A 26326-nucleotide genomic window follows, 5' to 3' on the forward strand; every position below is an offset into this window, starting at 1 on the left:
AGCCAGGGTAAATCAGAGCAAAGATGGAGACAAAAAACCATAATAAAGTATGACTGTATGTATTAAAATGTTGATTCTTGTACGAACCCACAAAAATATGACATCTACAAATGAATATATCTAATTACCTTGTGTATGTATAGAGGTAAATGAATATACTAGCAGCTATTTATATGTGATAATTTAATATCCTTAATTCAATGTATAAGTGTATGTAAGTGATAGTTATATATGTGTATATACGAAAATTAAAAAAGCATAAAATATAATAAGAATATATATATGAAAAAGAGACGTGATCATGATAGAGAGGATAATACAAAAAATATATATCCAATGTTATACTTAGTGACGGAATTCATGTGAAACTGTATGGCTGTTTGGGCGATGATGATGATACAAAGAGTCCTCCAGTCTGAAAGAGATAATAAAAATTAGTATCCACATATATCCCATAAAAATACCTCCACAAACTCATAAACTACCATTTATATATACAATAAAACTAATAATACATGTATATATTATATTATTCAATCAAATCCACTATGACTATATAAATTATATGATTCGATTGATAATAAGGACAAGACACTGAAGATGAGAATATACCAAAAAATCCAAGTGTATATGTAGCACCCTGAGGATTCGGCTGCTACAGGGGTATTGCACCTCAAGCCAGAGGTGTGATATTCCACTCCCGGGTAAGGATGGAGTGTGGAACTGAGCTCAGTTAGCTGCATACACTACATACATCCCATTTCCGAGGGACAGACCGATGGTACTCCCACTAGGTATATGTGCAGGTACGACAGTGTCTGTCCCTGGCTGGAGTGGGAGGGGGGTGGAACATCCCAGTAGTGTAGGGGCAGATAGGGGGAGCAGTCTGGGTAAGGCTAGGAGCTCATTGGGTGCTGGTCACCTGAGCTCACACATAGAGGGAGTATATAAGGTGGGAACCATCTTAGATCAGGGTCAGTCAGTCAGTCAGTCAGTTCAGCCTGAGGAGAAGCCGAGCAGAGGAGCTCAGCCAGGAGGGCTGACAGGGAGCTGTGGCTCCTGCTGGGCCCAGCTCCAGGGCCAGGCTTGTAGTGGAGGAGGAAGAAGAAAGGCCCAGAGACGCAGAGCCAGAGGGAACCCTGAGATCCCAGAATTAAGCCAAAAGGGTGAAGGGTTGGCAGAAGAGGGCACCGGATCCCAAGCTGGCGGAGGCAAAAGTAACCCTTAGCCAGGAACCGGAGGTCGTGGTCAAGCTTTGCCACGACCCTCACCACATCCACCAGGAAGGTACACCAAGAGTAGGGTCAGGAAAGCCAGAGAAGGTTTTGCCACCAGGAGGCCCAAGGGAACCGGACAAAGGTGGATCCCTGGTGGGGACGGCCAGCAGAGAGAGAAAGAGAAGGGAGCTCAGGACCACGCTCCGGAACTGCCTGGGGGTTAGCCGAGTCCCACACCTGGTGAATGCAGCATGGCTCGGGTGGTCACTCAAGGCCAGAGTGACTGAAGGAACACCAGTGAGTAAAAACCCTGAAACTGCATCTCACGTCTCTGACTCTCCTTTCTGCACTATCACTACCCCCATCATCCGCACCAGCTGCCCTGAGGCCATACCCCTCCCGTTGGGGGTTATACCACCATCGCTGCACCCATACTACCGGCCTCAGCGGACTGTTCTGCAGCGGCGGCCTTGTGACCGCAAATCAACGGGTGGCGTAGTCGACACTTAACAACATCTACAAAGACTGCCACACACTTAGTTTGACACCCTGGGCACGGACCGGGTCACCGCCACGAGGACTACTACCCCTGTCAGATCCGGCTCCGGGTATCCCCTGAACATGGCCCAGGGGGTGCGTCATATACTTAAAGAAAACTCGAAAAACCCCACTGTTCGTTTAAACCTCTGAGGGTCATACTTCTTCGAGTGGTGATCCATTTACATTCAATCTGGGCCAGTTTTTTGGCTAGATTTTCCCTCCTATTCCCAGGATACAGATGGTCAATCCCTTTGACACGTAAGAGATGCCATTGATGAGGGTGGCAATCCCGAAAGTGTCTCGCCAAAGGTTTAAGTTTAGAAATAGCACCCACCTCATCTTGAGAAATTTTCTCGCTGCTCTAATATGTTTGATGTGTTACAAAGTACGTACCCTCAGCTCCTGAGTTAACATATCAATATACAAGAGTCCACAGGAACATGTGGCTTGGTAGATGACCATAGATGTTCTACAATTGATGAAATGCAGGATCTTGTAAATCTGCTCACCCATCGAATCCTGAAAGGTATCTGTTTTTTCAATATATCTGCCCACTTTGCAGTTGCCACACTTCCATGTGCCCCATTTGGGGCCCTTTGAGGCAAAGATATATGAAGACGTATCATGTACATGATGATTATGAACCAATATATCACGTAGTGTCTTATTACATTTAGCCGTAATAAATGGACGATTTGATAGAAAAGGAATTATTGTCTGATCCTGTTGGAGAATTGGCCAAAATTTGGAGATGATATTGGTCATCTCCTTCCACCTTGAATGATAATTCTTGATTGATCGAACATGCCCATAAGATTCCTTTTTCCTTTTAGTAATGAGAAGAGATTGTCTATTGGTGTGTTTGGCCCGATAGTAGGCCTGTTGAATATTTTACATTTTGTTCCCACGATGTAATATCACATGCCTGCTCTTCAAAAGCTTTGTCTTGGTCACAAATACGATGTGCCCTAATAAATTGCCGGTCGGTATTGCCCGTATTACATGTGCCAGATGTGATTTGGCATGCAAGAAAGCATTGACACTAGTTTTCTTGCAATAAATATTTGTATGCAACTGTCCATGGTCATCAACACGAATATCCAAATCCAGAAAATCACTTTTCTTTAGCTCAATGTGATGGGTTAGTTTAATATTCCATGCATTTGTCATTGAGATGTTTTAAGAATTTTTCAAGTTCCTCACAGGAGCCCTGCCAACTAAACAACACATCGTCTATGAATCTCATCCAAGATATCACTGATGCCAATGACTTATGTTCAATGTTTTGGATGTATTCACGCTCCCAAAATCTCAAGAAGAGATTGACGTAAGACAGAGGCATATCTAGGTGGGGCGCAGTCGGTTCGATGTGTCTTCTTTGCCGGCGGCTGCGTTCTGCCACCCCCCGGACTGGGAGTCGGCAGTTCTCTGAGCAGAGACCGCGCTCAGAGTAGCTGCATTGTGCCGGCTCCCAGCGCTGAAGCTCTGACCTCAGGTCATGTGATCACGCTGCTGATGTCGCTCGCCGGTGGGCAGCTGCAGAGGCGGCCATTGGTGAAAACTGCTCTGTGCTTCAGAGCTGAAGACACCGAAGATGGAATGGAAGTGAAGATTCATTGTGGGGGGTGATTTATAGTATGGCTGACGGCTGATTTGCTGTGGGGGGTGATTTATGCTAAGGCTGGGGGGGTGATTTACTATAGGGGGTGATTTATGCTAAGGCTGGGGGGTGATTTACTATAGGGGGTGATTTATGGTATGGCTGGGGGGTGATTTATGGTATGGTTAGGGGGTGATTTACTATTGGGGGTGATTTATACTATGGCTAGGGAGTGCCATACTATGGGGGTTGATTTATGGTGTTGCTAGGCTGTGATTTACTATGGAGGTGACAAAGGGTATGCTGGAGGGTGATTTATGACATGGCTGGGGCAAGATTTACTATGGGGGGAGATTTATTGTATGGCTGGGGGAAAATTTATTGTATGGGTGGGGGGATTTACAATGGGGGGTGATTTATGGTATGGCTTGGGGGTGACTTACTATGGAGGGTGATTTATAGAATGACTAGGGGTGATGGGCGGCACGGTGGCGCAGTGGTTAGCACTGCAGCCTTGCAGTGCTGGGGTCCTGGGTTCAAATCCCACCAAGGACAACATCTGCAAGGAGTTTGTATGTTCTCCCCTTGTTTGCGTGGGTTTCCTCCGGGTTCTCTGGTTTCCTCCCACACTCCAAAGACATACCGATAGGGAATTTAGATTGTGAGCCCCGATGGGGACAGTGACAATAATGTACTGTATGTAAAACGCTGGGGAATATGTTAGTGCTATATAAAAATAAAAAGATTTTAAAAAAAGAAGATTATTTACTATGAGGGGGGGTGATTTACTATAGGGGGTGATTTTTGGTATGGCTAGGGTGTAATTTACTATTGGGGGTGATTTATTGTATGGCTGTAGGGTGATTTACTATGGGGGGTGATTTACCATGGGGGTAATTTACTATACAGGGTGATTTATGGTATGGCTGAGGGGTGATTTACTATAGGGGGTGATTTATGGTATGGATTGGGGGTGATTTACTTTGGGGATAATTTATGGTATGGCTTGTGGTGATTTACAATGGGGGGTGATTTACTATAGGGGGTAATATATGGTATGGCTAGGGGAAGATCTGTGGCATGGCTAGGGGTGATTTACTATGGGGATGATTTATGGTACGGCTGGGGGATGATTTACTATAGGCAGTGATTTATGGTATGGCTGAGAGTGATTTACTATGAGGGGTGATTTATGGTATGGCTGAGAGTGATTTACTATGAGGGGTGATTTATGGTATGGGTGAGGGGTGATTTACTATTATGGGGGTGATTTATGGTATGGCTGGGGGTGATTTACTATGGGGGGTGATTTATAGTATGGCTGGGGGGTGATTTACTATGGGGGTGATTTATGCTATTGCTGTGTGTGTAACTTACTATAGGAGTGATTTATGGTATGACTTGTGGTGATTTACAATGGGGGGGTGATATATGCTGTTGCTGGGGGGTTGATTTTGCTATAGGGGGTAATTTGTGGTATGGTTGGGGGAAGATCTGTGGTATGGCTAGGGGGTGATTTACTATGGTGGATGATTTATGGTATGGCTGGGGGATGATTTACTATAGGCAGTGATTTATGGTATGGCTGGGGGTGATTTACTATTAGGGGTGATTTATGGTATGGATAGGGGGTGATTTACTATGAGTGTGATTTATGGTATGGCAGGGGGGGTTATTTACTATGGGAGGTGATTTATGGTATGGCTGGGGGTTGATTTATGGTATGACTGGGGGGTGATTTACTATGAGGGGTGATTTATGGCATGGGTGGGGAATGATTTACAAAGAGGGGTGATTTACTATAGAGGGTGATTTATGGTATGACTAGGGGGTGATTTACTATGGGAGGTGATTTATAGTATGACTGGGGGGTGATTTACTATGGGGGGTGATTTATGGTATGGCTGGGGGGTGATTTACTATGGGGGTGATTTATGGTATGGCTGTTGGGTGATTTACTATGTGGGTGATTTATGCTATGGCTGTTGGGTGATTTACTATGGGGGGTGATTTATGGTATGGCTGGGGGGTGATTTATGCTATGGCTAAGGGTGATTTACTATGAGGGGTGATTTACTATAGAGGGTGATTTTTGGTATGGCTAGGGGTGACTTAATATGGGAGGTGATTTATGGTATGGCTGTGGGGTGATTTACTATGGGGGTGATTTACCATGGGGGAGTGATTTATGGTATGGCAGGGGGTGATTTACTATAGGGAGTAATTTATAGTATGGCTTGGGGGTGATTTATAATATGACTGGGGGTGATTTACTATAGAGGGTGATTTTTGGTATGGCTAGGGGTGACTTAATATGGGAGGTGATTTATGGTATGGCTGTGGGGTGATTTACTATGGGGGTGATTTACTATGGGGGGTGATTTATGGTATGGCAGGGGGTGATTTACTATAGGGGCTAATTTATAGTATGGCTTGGGGGTGATTTATAATATGACTGGGGGTGATTTACTATAGGGGGAGATTTATTGTATTTATGGGGGAGATTTATTGTTTGGCTGGGGGCAATATACTATGATGGGTGATTTATGGTATGGCTGGGGGGTGATTTACTATGGGGGTGATTTATGGTATGGCTGAGTTGTGCTTTACTATAGGGAATGATTTATGCTATGGCTGGAGGTCATTTATGGTATGACTAGTGGTTGATTTACTAAGGGGATGATTTATGTTATGTCTTGGGGGTGACTTATTAGGGGGGGTGGTTTATGGAATGGCTAGGGGTGATTTAATATGGGAGGTAATTTATGCTATGGTTGGGGGGATGATTTACTATAGTGGTTGATTTATGGTATGGCTAGGAGGTGATTTATTATGGGGGGTGATTTATGGCATGGCTGGGGAGTAATTTACTATGGGGGGTGATTTATGGTATGGCTAGGGGGTGATTTACTATAGGGGGTGATTTATGGTATGGCTGGGGGGGGAGATTTATTATGGGGGGTGATTTGTGGTATGGCTAAGGGGTGATTTACTATAGGCGATGATTTATTGTATGGCTGGGGGATGATTTACTATGGGGCGTGATTTATGGTATGCTTGGAGGTAATTTACTATGGGGGTGATTTATGGCATGCTTGGAGGTAATTTACTATGGGGGTGATTTATAATATGGCTGGGGGTGATTTACTCTAGGGGATGATTTATGCTATGGCTGGGGGGGTGATTTACTATAGAAGTGATTTATGGTATTGGCTGGAGGGTGATTTACTATGGGGGGGATTTATGGTATGGCTGGGGGGTTATTTACAATAGAGGGTGATTTATGTATGGCTCGGGGGTGATTTACAATAGGGGTGAATTATGCTATGGCTGGGGGGTGGTTTACAATAGAGGGTGATTTATGGTATGACTAGGGGGTGATTTACTATGGGGGTGGTGATTTATGCTATGGAGGGGGAGGTGATTTAATATAGGAGGTGATTTATGTTATGGCTAGGGGGCGATTTACTATGGGTGGTGATTTATGGTATGACTGAGGAGTGATTGATGGTATGGCTGGGGGGTGATTTATGGTATGACTGTGGGGTGATTTATGGTATGGCTGGGGGGTGATTTACTATGGGGGTAATTTACTATTTAAGGTCATTTATGGTATGACTGGGGGTTGATTTACTATGGTGGGTGATTTATGGTATGGCTGGAGGGTGATTTACTATGAGGGGTGATATATGGTATGGCTGGGGAGGTGATTTACTATAGAGGGTGATTTATGCTATGGCTGGGGGGTGATTTACTATAGGGGGGTTATTTATGGTATGACTGGGGCTGATTTATGGTGTGTCAGGGGCTGAGGGGAGGATTTACTATGGGGGTGATTTATGGAATGGCTGGGGGGTGATTTATGGTATTGCTGGCGGGTGATTTACTATAGGGGCGTGATTTATGGTATGGCTGGGGGGTGATTTATGGTATAGCTTGGGGGTGATTTACTATGGTGGGTGATTTATGGTTTGGCTGAGGGGTGATTTATAATATGACTGGGGTGCTTTACTATAGGGGATTATTTATGATATGGCTAGGGTGTAATTTACTATTAAGGGGTGATTTATAGTATTGCTGGGCAGTGATTTATGGAATGGCTAGGGGTGATTTACTAAGGGGGTGATTTATGATATGGCTGGGGGGTGATTTACTATGGGGGTGATTTATGGTATGGCTGGGGGGTGATTTACTATAGTGGGTGATTTATAGTATGGCTTGGGGTGACTTAATATGGGGGGTGACTTATGGTATGACTGATGGGTGATTTATCGTGTGGTTGGGGGTGACTTACTATTGGGGTGATTTATGGAATGGCTATGGGTGATTTACTATGGGAGATGATTTATGCTATGGCTGGGGAGGTGATTTACTATAGGGGGTGATTGGTGCTATGGCTGGGGGGGTGATTAACTATAGGGGGGTGATTTATGGTATGACTAAGGGGTGATTTATGGTATGGCTGAGTGGTGATTTACTATGGGGGTGATTTATGGTTTGGCTGGGGGTGATTTACTATAGGAGATGATTTATGGTATGGCTGGGGGGTGATTTACTATGGGGGTGATTTACTATGGGGGGTGAATTACTATGGGGGAGTGATTTATGGTATGGCTGGGGAGTGATTTACAATGGGGGTGATTTATGGTATGGCTGGGGGTGATTTATGGTATGGCTGGGGGGTGATTTACTATAGGGGGTGATTTATAGTATTCCTGGGGGGTGATTTACTATGGGGGTGATGTATAATATGACTGAGGGTGATTTACTATAGGGGATGATTTTTGGTATGGCTAGGACGTAATTTACTATTGGGGGGGAGATTTATTGTATGGCTTGGGGGTGACTTTCTATGGGGGTTGACTTATGCTATGGCTGGGGGGGGTGATTTACTATGGGGGGTGATTTATAGTATTCCTGGGGGGTGATTTACTATGGGGGTTATTTATAATATGACTGAGGGTGATTTACTATAGGGGATGGTTTTTGGTATGGCTAGGACGTAATTTACTATTGGGGGGGTGATTTATTGTATGGCTGGGGGGTGATTTACTATGGAGGATGATTTATAGTATGGCTGGGGGGTGATATACTATGGGGTGATTTATGCTATTGCTGGGGGGGTGGATTTACTATAGGGGGGTGTTTTATGGTATGGATGGGGTCATTTATGGGATGACTAGGAGGTGATTTACTATGGGCATGATTTATGGTATGGCTTGGGGGTGACTTTCTATGGGGGTTGACTTATGCTGTGGCTGGGGGGGTGATTTACTATGGGGGCTGATTTATGGTATGGCTGGGAGGTGATTTACTATGGGGGATGACTTATGTTATGGCTGGGGGGTGATTTACTATGGGAGGTGATTTATTGTATGGCTGGGGGGTGATTTACTATGGGGGGTGATTTATGCTATAGCTAGCGGGTGATATACTATTGGGGGTGATTTATGGTATGACAGGGGGTGATTTACTACAGGAGGGTTATTTATGCTTTGGCTAGTGGGTTATTTACTATGGGGGCTGATTTATGGTATGGCTAGGGGGTCATTTATGGTATGACTAGAGGGTGATTTACTGTGGGGGTGATTTATGGTATGACTGGGGGGTGAATTACTATAGAGGGTGATTTATGGTATGGCTCAGTATTAATTTATGGTATGGCTGGGGGGTGATTTACTATGGGAGTTTATTTATGGTATGGCTGGGGGTGATTTACTATTGGGGTGATTTATGATATGGCTGGGGGGTGATTTACTATAGGGGGTGATTTAAGGTATGGCTGGGGGGTAATTTATGGTATGGCTGGGGTGTGATTGATGGTATGTCTGGGGTGATTTACTATGGGGGTGATTTATACTATGGCTGGGGGGTGATTTACTATAGGGGGTTATTTATGGTATGGCTGGGGGGTGATTTACTATGGGGGTAATTTATGGTATGGCTGGGGGGTCATTTATGGTATGACTAGAGGGTGATTTACTATGGGGGTGATTTATGGTATGGCTGGGCGTTGAATTACTATAGAGGGTGATTTATGGTATGGCTAGGGGTGATTTACTATGGGGGTGATTTACTCTGGGGGTGATTTATGGCATGTCTAGGGGTGATTTACTATGGGGGTGATTTATGGTATGGCTGGGGCGTGATTTATGGTATGTCAGGGGGGATTTACTATGGGGTGATTTTTGGTATTGCTAGGGGGTGATTTACTATGGGGGTAATTTATGGTATGGCTGGGGGGTGATTTACTATGGGAGGGTGATTTATAATATGACTGGGGGTCATTTACTATGGGAGGTGATTTATATTATGGCTGGGGGTGATTTATAGTATTGCTGGGAGGTGATTTACTATGAGGGGTGATTTATGGTATGGCTGGGGGGTAATTTATAATATAGCTGGGATGTGATTTACTATGGGGGGTGATTTATGGTATGGCTGGGGGGTGATTTACTATGGGAGGTGATTTATAGTAGGGCTGGGGGGTGATTTACTATGGGGGGTGATTTATGGTATGGCTGAGTTGTGATTTATTATAGGGGATGATTTATGGTATGATTGGGGGGTGATATACTATGGGGGTGATTTATGCTATGGCTTGGGGGGTGATTTATGCTATGGCTAAGGCTGATTTACTATGGGGGTGATTTATAATATGACTGGGGGTGATTTACTATAGGGGATGATTTATTGTATGGCTAGGGAGTAATTTAGTATTGGGGGTGATTTATTGTATGGCTGGGGGGTGATTTACTATGGGGAGTGATTTATGGTGTGGCTGGGGGTTGATTTACTATAGGGGGTGATTTATGATATGGCTGGGGGGTGATTTACTAGGGGGGTGATTTATGGTTTTGGCTGGCGAGTGATTTACTATGGGGGGTGATTTATGCTATGGCTGGGGGGTGATTTACTATGGAGGGTGATTTACTATAGGGGGTGATTCATGATATGGCTGGGGTGATTTACTATAGGGGGAGATTTATTATATTTAAGAGGGAGATTTATTGTTTGGTTGGGGGCGATATACTATGATGGGTGATTTATGGCATGGCTGGGGGGTGATTTATGATATGGCTGGGGGAAGATTTACTATGGGGGGAGATTTATTGTATGGCTGGGGGAAGATTTAGTGTGGGGGATGATTTATTGTATGGGTGGGGGGGATTTACAATGGGGGGTGATTTATGGAATGACTAGGGGTGACTTACTATGGGGGGGTGATTTATGCTATGGCTGGGGAGGTGATTTACTATAGGAGGTGATTTCTAGTATGGCTAGGGGGTGATTTACTATGGGAGGTGATTGATGGTATGACTGAGGGGTGATTTATGGTATGGCTGGGGGATGATTTACTATGAGGGGTGATTTATGGTATGGCTGGGGGATGATTTACTATGAGGGGTGATTTATGGTATGGCTGGGGGATGATTTACTATGAAGGGTGATTTACTATAGGGGGTGATTTATGCTATGACTAAGGGGTGATTAACTATGGGGATGATTTATTGTATGGCGGGGGGATGATTTACTATGGGGGTGTTTTATGCTATGGCTGCGGGGTGATTTACTATGGGGGTTATTTATCGTATGGCTGGGGGTGATTTATGGTATGGCTAGGGGTGATTTCCTATGAGCGGTGATTTATTGTATGGCGGGGGGATGATTTACTATGGGGGTGATTTATGTCATGGCTGCGGGGTGATTTAATATGGGGGTTATTTATGGTATGGCTGGGGGTGATTTATGGTATGGCTAGGGGTGATTTCCTATGAGGGGTTATTTATTGTATGGCTGGGGGATAATTTACTATGAGGAGTGATTTACTATAGAGGGTGATTTATTTTATGGCTAGTGAGTGACTTACTATGGGGGGGGTGATTAATGGAATGGCTAGCGGTGATTTACTATGGGGGGTGATTTATGGTCTGGCTGGGGGGTGATTTACTATGGGGGTGATTTATGGTATGGCTGGGGGTTGATTTACTATGGGAGGTGATTTATGGTATGGCTGGGGGATGATTTACTATGGGGAGTAATTTACTATGAGGTAGTGATTTATGGTATGGCTGGGGGGTGATTTACTATGGGGGTGATTTATGGTATGGCTGGAGGGTGATTTACTATAGGGGTGATTTATAGTATGGCTGGGGGGTGATTTACTATGGAGGTGATTTATGCTATGGCTGCGGGGTGATTTACTATGGGGGTTATTTATGGTATGGCTAGGGGTGATTTCCTATGAGGGGTAATTTATTGTATGGCTGGGGGATGATTTACTATGAGGGGTGGTTTACTATAGAGGGTGATTTATTTTATGGCTAGTGAGTGACTTACTATGGGGGGTGATTTATGGTCTGGCTGGGGGGTGATTTACTATAGGAGGTGATTTATGGTATGGCTGGGGAGTGATTTATGGTATGGCTGGGGAGTGATTTATCGTATGGCTGGGGGGTGATTTACTATGGAGGTAATTTACTATAGAAGTTGATTCATGTTATGGCTGGGGAGTGATTTATGTTATGGCTGGGGAGTGATTTATTGTATGGCTGGGGGGTGATTTACTATAAGGGGTGATGTACTATGAGGGGTGATTTACTATAGAGGGTGATTTATGGTATGGCTGGGTGCTAATTTATGGTAAGGCTGGGGGGTGATTTACTATAGGGGATGATTTATGGAATCGCTGAGGGGTGATTTACTATGGGGGGTCATTTATAATATGGCTGGGTGTGATTTACTCTGGGAGGTGATTTATGGTATGGCTGGGGGCAGATTTATGATATGGCTGGGGGGTGATTTAGCATAGGAGATGATTTATGGAATGGCTGAAGGGTGATTTACTATGGGGGGTGATTTATAATATGGCTGGGGGTGATTTACTATAGGGGGTAATTTATGGTATGGCTGGGGGAGATCTATGGTATGGCTAGGGGATGATTTACTATGGGGGTTGATTTATAGTATGGCTGGGGGTGATTTACTATGGGATTGATTTATGGTATGGCTGGGGCGAAATTTACTATGGGGAGTGATTTATAATATGGCTGGGGGTGATTTACTATAGAGGATGATTTATGGTATGGCTAGGGCGTAATTTACTATGGGGGGTGCTTTATAGTATGGCTGGGGGGTGATTTACTATGGGGGTTGATTTATAGTATGGCTGAGGGGTGATTTACTATGGGAGTGATTTATGGTATGGCTGGGGGTAATTTACTATGGGGGGTGATTTATAATATGGCTGGGGGTGATTTACTATAGAGGATGATTTATGGTATGGCTAGGGCGTAATTTACTAGGGGGGGTGATTTATGGTATGGCTGGGGGGTGATTTACTATGAGGCGTGATTCATGGTATGGCTGGAGGGTCATTTATGGTATGACTAGAAGGTGATTTACTATGGGGGGATTTAAGGTATGGCTGGGGGTTGATTTACAATCGGGGGTGATTTATGGTATGGCTTGGGGATGACTTACTATGGGTGGTTATTTATGGAATGGTTAGGGGTGATTTACTATGGGGGGTGATTTATGCTATGGCTGGGGAGGTGATTTACTATGGGTGGTGATAGATGGTATGACTGAGGGGTGATTTATGGTATGGCTGGGGGATAATTTACTATGAGGGTTGATTTATGGTATGGCTGTGGGATGATTTACTATAAAGGGTGATTTACTATAGGGGGTGATTTATGCTATGATTAAGGGTTGATTAACTATGGTGGTGATTTATTGCTTGGCGGGGGGGTTGATTTACTATGGGGGTGATTTATGGTATGGTTGGGGGTGATTTATGGTATGGCTGGGGAGTGATCTATGTTATGGCTGGGGAGTGATTTATGGTATGGCTGGGGGGTGATTTACTATAGAGGGTGATTTATGGTAGGGCTGGGGAGTGATTTACTCTGGGAGGTGATTTACAGTATGGCTGTGGGGTGATTTACTATGAGGGGTGATTTATGGTCTGGCTGGGGGGTGATTTAGTATAGGAGGTGATTTATGGTATGGCTGGGGGTGATTTACTATGGGGGTAATTTACTATAGAAGGTGATTCATGGTATGGCTGGGGAGTGATTTATGGTATGGCTGGGGGTGATTTACTATAAGGGGTGATGTACTATGAGGGGTGATTTACTATAGAGGGTGATTTATGGTATGGCTGGGGGGTGATTTACTCTGGGAGGTGATTTATGGTTTGGCTGGGGGCTGATTTATGGTATGGCTGGGGGGTGATTTACTTATAGGGGATGATTTATGGAATGGCTGAGCGGTGATTTACTATGGGGGGTGATTTATCATATGGCTGGGGGCGATTTACTATAGGGGTGATTCATGGTATGGCTAGGGGGTTATTTATGCTCTGGCTGGGGGATGATTTACTATAGGGGGGCGATTTATGTTATGGCTGGGGGGAGATCTATGGTATGGCTACGGGGTGATTTACTATGGGGGGTGATTTATAGTATGGCTGGGGGGTTATTTACTATGGGAGTGATTTATGGTATGGCTGGGGGGTAATTTACTATAGGGGGTGATTTATAATATGGCTGGGGGTGATTTACTACAGAGGATGATTTGTGGTATGGCTAGGGTGTAATTTACTATGAGGGGGTGATTTATAGTATGGCTGGGGGGTGATTTACTATGGGAGCGATTTATGGTATGGCTGGGGGGTGATTTACTATGAGGGGTAATTTATGGTATGTCTAGAGGGTGATTTACTATGGGGGTGATTTATGGTATGGCTGGGGGGTGAATTACTATAGAGGGTGATTTATGGTATGGCTAGGGGTGATTTACTATGGGGGTGATTTATGGTAGGTCTAGAGGGTGATTTACTATGGGGGTGATTTATGGTATGGCTGGGGGGTGAATTACTATAGAGGGTGATTTATGGTATGGCTAGGGGTGATTTACTATGGGGGTCATTTATGGTATGTCTAGAGGGTGATTTACTATGGGGGTGATTTATGGTATGGCTGGGGGGTGAATTACTATAGAGGTTGATTTATGGTATGGCTAGGGGTGATTTACTATGGGGGTGATTTATGGTATGTCTAGGGGTGATTTACTATGGGGGTGATTTATGGTATGGCTGGGGCGTGATTTATGGTATGTCAGGGGGGATTTACTATGGGGTGATTTTTGGTATTGCTAGGGGGTGATTTACTATGGGGGTAATTTATGGTATGGCTGGGGGGTGATTTACTATGGGGGGTGATTTATAATATGACTGGGGGTCATTTACTATGGGAGGTGATTTATATTATGGCTGGGGGTGATTTATAGTATGGCTGGGAGGTGATTTACTATGAGGGGTGATTTATGGTATGGCTGGGGGGTGATTTATAGTATAGCTGGGATGTGATTTACTATGAGGGGTGATTTATGGTATGGCTGGGGGGTGATTTACTATGGGAGGTGATTTATAGTAGGGCTGGGGGGTGATTTACTATGGGGGGTGATTTATGGTATGGCTGAGTTGTGATTTACTATAAGGGATGATTTATGGTATGATTGGGGGGTGATATACTATGGGGGGTGATTTATGCTATGGCTGGGGCTGATTTACTATGGGGGTGATTTATAATATGACTGGGGGTGATTTACTATAGGGGATGATTTATTGTATGGCTAGGGAGTAAGTTAGTATTGGGGGTGATTTATTGTATGGCTGGGGGGTGATTTACTATGGGGAGTGATTTATGGTATGGCTGGGGGGTGATTTACTATAGAGGGTGATTTATGATATGGCTGGGGGGTGATTTACTAGGGGGGTGATTTATGGTTTTGGCTGGCGAGTGATTTACTATGGGGGGTGATTTATGCTATGGCTGGGGGGTGATTTACTATGGAGGGTGATTTACTATAGGGGGTGATTCATGATATGGCTGGGGTGATTTACTATAGGGGGAGATTTATTATATTTAAGGGGGAGATTTATTGTTTGGTTGGGGGCGATATACTATGATGAGTGATTTATGGCATGGCTAGGGGATGATTTATGATATGGCTGGGGGAAGATTTACTATGGGGGGGAGATTTATTGTATGGCTGGGGGAAGATTTAGTGTGGGGGATGATTTATTGTATGGGTGGGGGGGATTTACAATGGGGGTGATTTATGGAATGACTAGGGGTGACTTACTATGGGGGGGTGATTTATGCTATGGCTGGGGAGGTGATTTACTATAGGAGGTGATTTCTAGTATGGCTAGGGGGTGATTTACTATGGGAGGTGATTGATGGTATGACTGAGGGGTGATTTATGGTATGGCTGGGGGATGATTTACTATGAGTGGTGATTTATGGTATGGCTGGGGGATGATTTACTATGAGGGGTGATTTATGGTATGGCTGGGGGATGATTTACTATGAAGGGTGATTTACTATAGGGGGTGATTTATGCTATAACTAAGGGCTGATTAACTATGGGGATGATTTAATGTATGGCAGGGGAATGATTTACTATGGGGGTGTTTTATGCTATGGCTGCGGGGTGATTTACTATGGGGGTTATTTATCATATGGCTGGGGGTGATTTATGGTATGGCTAGGGGTGATTTCCTATGAGGGGTGATTTATTGTATGGCGGGGGGATGATTTACTATGGGGGTGATTTATGGCATGGCTGCGGGGTGATTTAATATGGGGGTTATTTATGGTATGGTTGGGGGTGATTTATGGTATGGCTAGGGGTGATTTCCTATGAGGGGTTATTTATTGTATGGCTGGTGGATAATTTACTATGAGGGGTGATTTACTATAGAGGGTGATTTATTTTATGGCTAGTGAGTGATTTACTATGGGGGGTGATTTATGGTATGGCTGGGGGGTGATTTACTATGGGGGTGATTTATGCTATGGCTGCGAGGTGATTTACTATGGGGGTTATTTATGGTATGGCTACGGGTGATTTCCTATGAAGGGTGATTTATGGTAAGGCGGGGGGATGATTTACTATGGGGGTGATTTATGGTATGGCTGGGGGTGATTTCCTATGAGGGGTGATTTATTGTATGGCTGGGCGATGATTTACTATGAGGGGTGATTTACTATAGAGGGTGATTTATTTCATGGCTAGTGAGTGACTTACTATGGGGGGGGTGATTTATGGTCTGGCTGGGGAGTGATTTATGGTATGGCTGGGGAGTGATTTATGGTATGGCTGGGTGGTGATTTACTATGGAGGTAATTTATTATAGAAGTTGATTCATGTTATGACTGGGGAGTGATTTATGGTATGGCTGGGTAGTGATTTATGGTATGGCTGGGGGGTGATTTACTATAAGGGGTGATGTACTATGAGAGGTGATTTACTATAGAGGGTGATTTATGGTATGGCTGGGGAGTGATTTATGGTATGGCTGGGTGGTGATTTACTATGGAGGTAATTTATTATAGAAGTTGATTCATGTTATGGCTGGGGAGTGATTTATGGTATGGCTGGGGAGTGATTTATGGTATGGCTGGGAAGTGATTTATGGTATGGCTGGGGGGTGATTTACTATAAGGGGTGATGTACTATGAGGGGTGATTTACTATAGGGGATGATTTATGGAATCGCTGAGGGTTGATTTACTATGGGGTGTTATTTATAATATGGCTGAGGGGTGATTTACTCTGGGAGGTGATTTATGGTATGGCTGGGGGGTGATTTAGTATAGGAGATGATTTATGGAATGGCTGAGGGGTGATTTACTATGGGGGGTGATTTATAGTATGGCTGAGGGGTGATTTACTATGGGAGTGATTTATGGTATGGCTGGGGGGTAATTTACTATGGGGGGTGATTTATAATATGGCTGGGGGTGATTTACTACAGAAGATGATTTATGGTATGGCTAGGGCGTAATTTACTATGGGGGGTGATTTATGGTATGGCTGGGGGGTGATTTACTATGAGGCGTGATTCATGGTATGGCTGGAGGGTCATTTATGGTATGACTAGATGGTGATTTACTATGGGGGGGATTTAAGGTATGGCTGGGGGTTGATTTACAATGGGGGGTGATTTATGGTATGGCTTGGGGATGACTTACTATGGGTGGTTATTTATGGAATGGTTAGGGGTGATTTACTATGGGGGGGTGATTTATGCTATGGCTGGGGAGGTGATTTACTATGGGTGGTGATAGATGGTATGACTGAGGGGTGATTTATGGTATGGCTGGGGGATGATTTACTATGAAGGGTGATTTACTATAGGGGGTGATTTATGCTATGATTAAGGGTTGATTAACTATGGTGGTGATTTATTGTATGGTGTGGGTGATTTACTATGGGGGTGATTTATGGTATGGTTGGGGTGATTTATGGTTTGGCTGGGGAGTGATTTATGTTATGGCTGGGGAGTGATTTATGGTATGGCTGGGGGGTGATTTACTATAAGGGGTGATGTACTATGAGGGGTGATTTACTATAGAGGGTGATTTATGGTATGGCTGGGGAGTGATTTACTTTGGGAGGTGATTTATAATATGACTGGGGGTGATTTACTATAGAGTATGATTTATGGTATGGCTAGGGCTTAATTTAGTATTGGGGGTGATTTATTGTATGGCTGAGGGGTGATTTACTATGAGGGGTGATTTATGGTCTGGCTGGGGGGTGATTTACTATTGGGGGTGATTTATAATATAACTGGGGGTGATTTACTATAGAGTATGATTTATGGTATGGCTAGGGCTTAATTTAGTATTGGGGGTGATTTATTGTATGGCTGAGGGGTGATTTACTATGGGGACTGATTTTTGGTATTGATAGGGGGGATTTACTCTAGGCAGTGATTTATGATATGCCTGGAGGTGACTTACTATGGGGGTTGATTTATGGTATGGGTGAAGGGTGATTTATGGTATGGCTGGGGGGTGATTTACTATGAGGGGTGATTTATGGTATGGCTGGGGGATGATTTACTATGAGGGGTGATTTATGGTATGGCTGAGGGGTGATTTATGGTATGGCTGGGGGGTGATTTACTATGGGGGGTGATTTATGGTATGGCTGGGGGATGATTTACTATGAGGGGTGATTTATGGTATGGCTGGGGGGTGATTTACTATGGGGGGTGATTTATGGTATGGCTTGGGGGTGATTTACAATGGGGAGTGATTTATGGTATGACTGGGGATGATTTATGGTATGGTTGGGGGGTGATATACTATATGGGGGTGATTTATGGTATGGCTGGGGGGTGATTTATGGTATGGCTGGGGGTGATTTATGGTATGGCTGGGGGTTGATTTACTATGGGCGGTGATTTATGGTATGGCTTGGGGATGACTTACTATGGGTGGTTATTTATGGAATGGTTAGGGGTGATTTACTCTGGGAGGGTGATTTATGCTATGGCTGGGGAGGTGATTTACTATGGGTGGTGATAGATGGTATGACTGAGGGGTGATTTATGGTATGGCTGGGGGATGATTTACTATGAGGGGTGATTTATGGTATGGCTGGGGGATGATTTACTATGAAGGGTGATTTACTATAGGGGGTGATTTATGCTATGATTAAGGGTTGATTAACTATGGTGGTGATTTATTGTATGGTGGGGGTGATTTACTATGGGGGTGATTTATGGTATGGTTGGGGTGATTTATGGTTTGGCTGGGGAGTGATTTATGTTATGGCTGGGGAGTGATTTATGGTATGGCTGGGGGGTGATTTACTATAAGGGGTGATGTACTATGAGGGGTGATTTATGGTATGGCTGGGGGATGATTTACTATAGGGGGTGATTTATGCTATGATTAAGGGTTGATTAACTATGGTGGTGATTTATTGTATGGTGGGGGTGATTTACTATGGGGGTGATTTATGGTATGGTTGGGGTGATTTATGGTTTGGCTGGGGAGTGATTTATGTTATGGCTGGGGAGTGATTTATGGTATGGCTGGGGGGTGATTTACTATAAGGGGTGATGTACTATGAGGGGTGATTTACTATAGAGGGTGATTTATGGTATGGCTGGGAAGTGATTTACTCTGGGAGGTGATTTACAGTATGGCTGGGGGGTGATTTACTATGAGGGGTGATTTATGGTCTGGCTGGGGGGTGATTTACTATGGGGGGTGATTTATAATATGACTGGGGTGATTTACTATAGAGTATGATTTATGGTATGGCTAGGGCTTAATTTAGTATTGGGGGTGATTTATTGTATGGCTGAGGGGTGATTTACTATGGGGACTGATTTTTGGTATTGATAGGGGGGATTTACTCTAGGCAGTGATTTATGATATGTCTGGAGGTGACTTACTATGGGGGTTGATTTATGGTATGGGTGAAGGGTGATTTATGGTATGGCTGGGGGGTGATTTACTATGAGGGGTGATTTATGGTATGGGTGAAGGGTGATTTATGGTATGGCTGGGGGGTGATTTACTATGAGGGGTGATTTATGGTATGGCTGGGGGATGATTTACTATGAGGGGTGATTTATGGTATGGCTGGGGGGTGATTTACTATGGGGGGTGATTTATGGTATGGCTTGGGGGTGATTTACAATGGGGAGTGATTTATGGTATGGCTGGGGGGTGATTGTTAGAACCTTGCTGTTAGGTTTTTTTTCCTTTGCTGGTCACATGACCTTGTTGGCCTATTTAATCCTGCTCCGCCCTTCTGGCTTTGCTGGACTTCATTGTATATCTACTTTCTAGCTAGCCTGTGCTCTGTATCTAACTCTGTTAGTTTGCTTGGTCTACGGACCTCTAGGTTCTATCTATTTTGTTTGTTCGTCTGTCTGCTGCTATTTCTGTTAGGAGGTGTCCCATATTCCTCCCAGTCCTTAGTACTTGTAGGGATTCCCTCCCCAAATCTATAGGTCTCCGTACAGACTAGATTAGGACTTTAGCAGGTCTGATCGCAGGATCAGGTTCCCTGTTACATCGTAGGGATTCAGCTGAGTCTTATAGTAGGGACAGATCTCCTCTCTTTCCTTAGCTTTGGTAGCAGAACATAACAGTAAGTCCAGCCTGTAAATTCTCTAAGGAAAGATTTTTTTTTGTTCCATCATGGTGTCGGTTCAGGATTTGGCTAAACACCTGCAGGGACTCTCTCTGGAAGTGGCCGAGCTCCGTCAGCACGTGAGTAACTGTCCTGGAGCATATTTCTTGGAGCCTAAGGTATGTTTGCCGGATTTATTTTTTGGTGAACATCGAGAATTTTTTTCATTTAAAAATGCTTGCTTATTGTATTTTCGTTTGAGACCCAAGTCCTCTGGGGATGAATCCCAGCGCGTAGGGTTCATAATGTCACTTTTGCGCAAAGAGCCTCAGGAGTGGGCCTTTTCTTTGCAACCTAGTGATACATGCTTCAGATCAGTGGATAGTTTTTTTTCTGCTTTAGGACTATTATATGATGATCCTGACCGTGTGGCATCAGCTGAGACTGAGTTGAGACGTTTAAAACAAGGATCAGGTAATATGGAAAAATATTGTACACATTTTCGTCGTTGGTCCACTCAAACAGGGTGGAACGATTCTGCTCTGAAAAGTCTATTTCTTGCTGGGCTCAGTGAAAAGGTTAAAGACCTGCTAATTGCTTATCCTACACCTGAGGATTTGCAACAGGCTATGCAATTAGCTATACGGGTGGACAGAAGACTGCGTGCTAGGGTTAATGAGAGCAAATCCTCTGCTATGTCAGTTTCTGGTTATGATAATGTGTGTACTAACAGTGGTGAACCGATGGAGATTGGATCGGTGGCACCTCGCTCTCAAGAAAAACACCGTCGTTTTTCAGAAGGCTTGTGTTTCTATTGTGGAAAATCTGGTCATTTGATTAAAGGCTGTGAGCTTCGTATGAAGAAAGAAAAAAAAATGGTCAGTCACGCCCGTATTGCCTGTTTAAATTCCAAGGGTATATTTTTAGCTGCTTCCACGATTGCTCAGGAAAAATTAATGGAATTTCGGGTGTTTGTTGATTGCGGGTCTACACTGAATGTTATTGATGGGGGATTCGTGGAAAAACTCAATTTAAAACCTGAACCTTTATCATCCCCCATTGCTGTGGTTTCTGTGGATGGCTCCCCTTTGAAGAATATTACTCTCAAGGTCAGTGAATTTCCTCTCACTATTAATGGTGTTCACCATGAGAAATTGGATTTGGTAGTGTTGAATAACTTGCCTTCTCCAGTAATATTGGGTTTGCCCTGGTTAAAATTTCACAATCCTGTACTGGATTGGTCTACCAGTGAAATTAAATCCTGGAGCCATAAATGTTATGACAAGTGTTGTAACGGGCGTATTGCAGCTTTGGATAGGGGAGAATTGCCTGTTCCTATTCAGGATTTTTGGAGAGTTTTTTCTGAGAAAGAATCGCAGGTTTTGCCTCCCCATAGAGACTATGATTGTTCTATTGAATTTGTCCCTGGAGCGACTCTTCCTAAAAGTCGTTTATTTAACCTTACTATTCCTGAGAGGAAGGCTTTGGAGGAATACATACAGACAAGTTTGGCCGCCGGTCACATTAGGCCCTCTAAGTCTCCTGTGGCGGTTGGATTTTTTTTTGTAAAAAAAAAGGACGGCGGTTTACGTCCTTGTCTGGATTTTCGTGAGATTAACAAAATTACGGTACGCAATCCTTACCCACTGCCATTGATTCCTGATCTGTTTAACCAGTTATTGGGGGCCAAGTGGTTCTCTAAAATTGACCTTAAGGGGGCATACAATCTGTTGCGCATGAAGGAGGGTGATGAATGGAAGACTGCTTTTAACACTCCTGTGGGTCATTTTGAGAATCTGGTTATGCCTTTTGGTCTTACTAATGCTCCTGCATTTTTTCAGAATCTGATTAATGACATCCTTAGACCTTTGATCGGTAAAAATGTGGTTGTGTATTTGGATGACATTTTGATTTATTCGCCAGATCTGGAGTCTCATTGGCGGAGCGTGCGTGAGGTATTACAGTTATTAATGGACAATTCGCTTTTTGCTAAGCTGGAGAAATGTGAGTTCGCTGTACAGAGAATTAGTTTTTTGGGCTACATTATCTCCAGCAAAGGTTTTGAGATGGATCCGGTTAAGGTTCAGGCTGTGCAGGAATGGCCTAGGCCTATTGGTTTGAAATCAATACAGAGGTTTTTGGGTTTCGCCAATTACTATAGAAAATTCATAAAAAATTTTTCTAGTATTGTCAAACCTCTGACTGATCTCACCAGGAAAGGTGCTGATGCGGTTCAGTGGTCTTCTGAGGCCATTGAAGCTTTTGTGTATCTCAAGGAGAGGTTCACCTCTGCTCCCATCCTTATGCAGCCTGATGTTACTAGGCCGTTTTTGGTTGAGGTTGATGCTTCCTCTGTGGGGGTTGGCGCAGTATTGTCTCAGGATAACGGGGATGGATTACATCCCTGTGCATTTTTTTCAAAAAAATTTTCGGAGACTGAATTGAATTACGATATTGGTAATCGGGAATTATTGGCTATTAAACTCGCATTTGAACACTGGCGCCACTTCTTGGAAGGTGCGGAATTTCCCGTTCAGGTTCTTACGGATCATAAAAATCTGATATATCTTGACGCTGCCAAGCGCCTGAATGCCCGTCAGGCTAGGTGGGCACTGCTTTTCTCGCGGTTTAATTTCTCCGTTACTTACATCCCTGGTACTAAGAATGTTAAGGCGGATGCCTTGTCTCGCAGTTTTTCTCCCATAGTCGGTGCTGAGAAAGAGGAAAACATTTTACAAGAAGGTGTTGTGATAGCTGCTTTAGACTCCGTTTTGGAAGATGAGATTCTTAAAGCTCAGGAGAATGCCCCATCTAACACTCCTCATGGGAGGTTGTTTGTGCCTGGGACCTTTAGGAGAGATTTGTTTGTTGAGTGTCACGAATCTCGGTTGGCAGGTCATCCCGGAATCTCTGAGACCAAGAGACTGGTGGGTCGCAGTTTTTGGTGGCCTGGATGGCAGAAGGAAGTCATTAAGTGGGTGCGCCAATGTACTATATGTGCTAGATCTAAGTCCTCACATACTCCTGCTGCGGGGTTGCTTTGTCCTTTGGAGGTCCCCAGTGCTCCTTGGACACATTTGGCTATGGACTTTATAACTGACCTTCCCCCCTCTGAGGGTTTTACTGTCATCTGGGTGGTCGTGGACCGTTTTAGCAAGATGTGTCACTTGGTTCCCTTCGTCAAACTGCCCTGCGCTAAAACTCTCGCTAAGGCCTTTGTCAAGGAAATTGTCAGACTTCATGGCGTTCCTACTGACATTGTTTCTGATAGGGGTCCTCAGTTCGTGGCTCGTTTTTGGCGTGCCTTTTGTGACAGGTTGGGAATTCATTTGTCGTTTTCGTCCGGATATCATCCTGAATCTAATGGCCAGACAGAAAGGAAAAACCAGGATGTTGAGCAGTTCTTGCGTTGTTTTGTGGCAGACAATCAAGAGGGGTGGTCTGAGTTTCTGCCACTTGCCGAATTTGCTCTGAACAATCATACATCTTCTTCTGCTGGTTGTTCGCCTTTTTTTTGTTGTTCTGGGAGACATCCGTCGTTTGGGTCGTTCTCCAAGTTGGGATCTGCCGTGCCTGAGGAGGAGAATTTTTCCGGTGATTTGGAAAGAGTTTGGACGGATGTGCGTGGTAATCTTCAGGAGGCCAACAGAAAATCTAAAGACTACTTTGATAGGAAACGACAGGAGGTTTTGTTCGCTGTTGGTGACATGGTTTGGTTGTCCTCTAGGAATCTGCGGTTGAGGATTCCTTCTAAGAAATTGGGTCCCAAGTTTGTAGGGCCCTTTAAGGTGCTTCAGGTTGTCAACCAATCTGCTGTTAGGTTGGAGGTTCCTACCTCCTGGAGAATTAATCCGGTCTTTCATGTCTCTCTGTTAAAAAAAGCTGTTGTGTCGGATGGTGACGCCTCTGCCTCTGTTCCTCCGGTGGTGGAGGACGGGGAATATGAAATTTCTCGCATCCTTGACTCTAGACGGTATAGAGGTAGTTTGCAGTATCTTGTGGCCTGGAAAGGTTTCGGACCCGAGGATAACTCTTGGGTGAGGTCAGATGATGTTTCCGCGTCCAGACTTATCAGAGCGTTTCACAGGAGATTTCCTGATAAGCCTGGTCCTAGGGGATCCGGAGGATCCTCTTAGAAGGGGGGGTACTGTTAGAACCTTGCTGTTAGGTTTTTTTTCCTTTGCTGGTCACATGACCTTGTTGGCCTATTTAATCCTGCTCCGCCCTTCTGGCTTTGCTGGACTTCATTGTATATCTACTTTCTAGCTAGCCTGTGCTCTGTATCTAACTCTGTTAGTTTGCTTGGTCTACGGACCTCTAGGTTCTATCTATTTTGTTTGTTCGTCTGTCTGCTGCTATTTCTGTTAGGAGGTGTCCCATATTCCTCCCAGTCCTTAGTACTTGTAGGGATTCCCTCCCCAAATCTATAGGTCTCCGTACAGACTAGATTAGGACTTTAGCAGGTCTGATCGCAGGATCAGGTTCCCTGTTACATCGTAGGGATTCAGCTGAGTCTTATAGTAGGGACAGATCTCCTCTCTTTCCTTAGCTTTGGTAGCAGAACATAACAGTGATTTACTATGGGGGGTGATTTATGGTATGGCTGGGGGATGATTTACTATGAGGGGTGATTTATGGTATGGCTGGGGGGTGATTTACTATGGGGGTGATTTATGGTATGGCTTGGGGGTGATTTACAATGGGGAGTGATTTATGGTATGACTGGGGATGATTTATGGTATGGTTGGGGGGTGATATACTATATGGGGGTGATTTATGGTATGGCTGGGGGTGATTTATGGTATGGCTGGGGGTTGATTTACTATGGGCGGTGATTTATGGTAGGGCTGGGGGGTGATTTATGGTATGTCTGGGGGGTGATTTACTATAGGGGATGATTTATGGTATGGCTAGGGCATAATTTTGTATTGGGAAGATTTATTGTATGGATGGGGTTTGATATAATATGGGGAGGTGATTTATGGTATGTCCTGGGGTGATTTACTATGGGAGATGATTTATGGTATGGCTGGGGGTGATTTACCATGAGGGGTGATTTATGGTATGGCTGGGGGGTGATTTACTATGGGGGGTGATTTATGGTATGGCTTGGGGGTGATTTACAATGGGGAGTGATTTATGGTATGACTGGGGATGATTTATGGTATGGTTGGGGGGTGATATACTATATGGGGGTGATTTATGGTATGGCTGGGGGGTGATTTATGGTATGGCTGGGGGTGATTTATGGTATGGCTGGGGGTTGATTTACTATGGGCGGTGATTTATGGTATGGCTTGGGGATGACTTACTATGGGTGGTTATTTATGGAATGGTTAGGGGTGATTTACTCTGGGGGGGTGATTTATGCTATGGCTGGGGAGGTGATTTACTATGGGTGGTGATATATGGTATGACTGAGGGGTGATTTATGGTATGGCTGGAGGATGATTTACTATGAGGGGTGATTTATGGTATGGCTGGGGGATGATTTACTATGAAGGGTGATTTACTATAGGGGGTGATTTATGCTATGATTAAGGGTTGATTAACTATGGTGGTGATTTATTGTATGGTGGGGGTGATTTACTATGGGGGTGATTTATGGTATGGTGGGGGTGATTTACTATGGGAGTGATTTATGGTATGGTTGGGGTGATTTATGGTTTGGCTGGGGAGTGATTTATGTTATGGCTGGGGAGTGATTTACTATAAGGGGTGATGTACTATGAGGGGTGATTTACTATAGAGGGTGATTTATGGTATGGCTGGGAAGTGATTTACTCTGGGAGGTGATTTACAGTATGGCTGTGGGGTGATTTACTATGAGGGGTGATTTATGGTCTGGCTGGGGGGTGATTTACTATGAGGGGTGATTTATAATATGACTGGGGTGATTTACTATAGAGTATGATTTATGGTATGGCTAGGGCTTAATTTAGTATTGGGGGTGATTTATTGTATGGCTGAGGGGTGATTTACTATGGGGACTGATTTTTGGTATTGATAGGGGG

The 26326-nt window shown here is 44.2% G+C and overlaps 1 long non-coding RNA gene across 1 annotated transcript in view; it reads right to left on the bottom strand.

Moving 5' to 3' along the window:
• Positions 1-263: 263 nt before the first annotated feature.
• The window catches only part of LOC141222237 (uncharacterized), a 175663-nt gene continuing 149600 nt past the window's right edge, over positions 264-26326 (bottom strand). Inside the window, exon 9 of the long non-coding RNA XR_012290076.1 lies at positions 264-415. This is a non-coding gene — a long non-coding RNA (uncharacterized lncRNA). The remainder of the gene's footprint in view (positions 416-26326) is intronic.

The sequence above is a fragment of the Phyllobates terribilis genome, unplaced genomic scaffold, assembly GCF_046119375.1.
Source record: "Phyllobates terribilis strain yellow unplaced genomic scaffold, ASM4611937v1 Scaffold_348__1_contigs__length_1988982, whole genome shotgun sequence".
In the NCBI taxonomy this organism is placed as follows: domain Eukaryota; kingdom Metazoa; phylum Chordata; class Amphibia; order Anura; family Dendrobatidae; genus Phyllobates; species Phyllobates terribilis.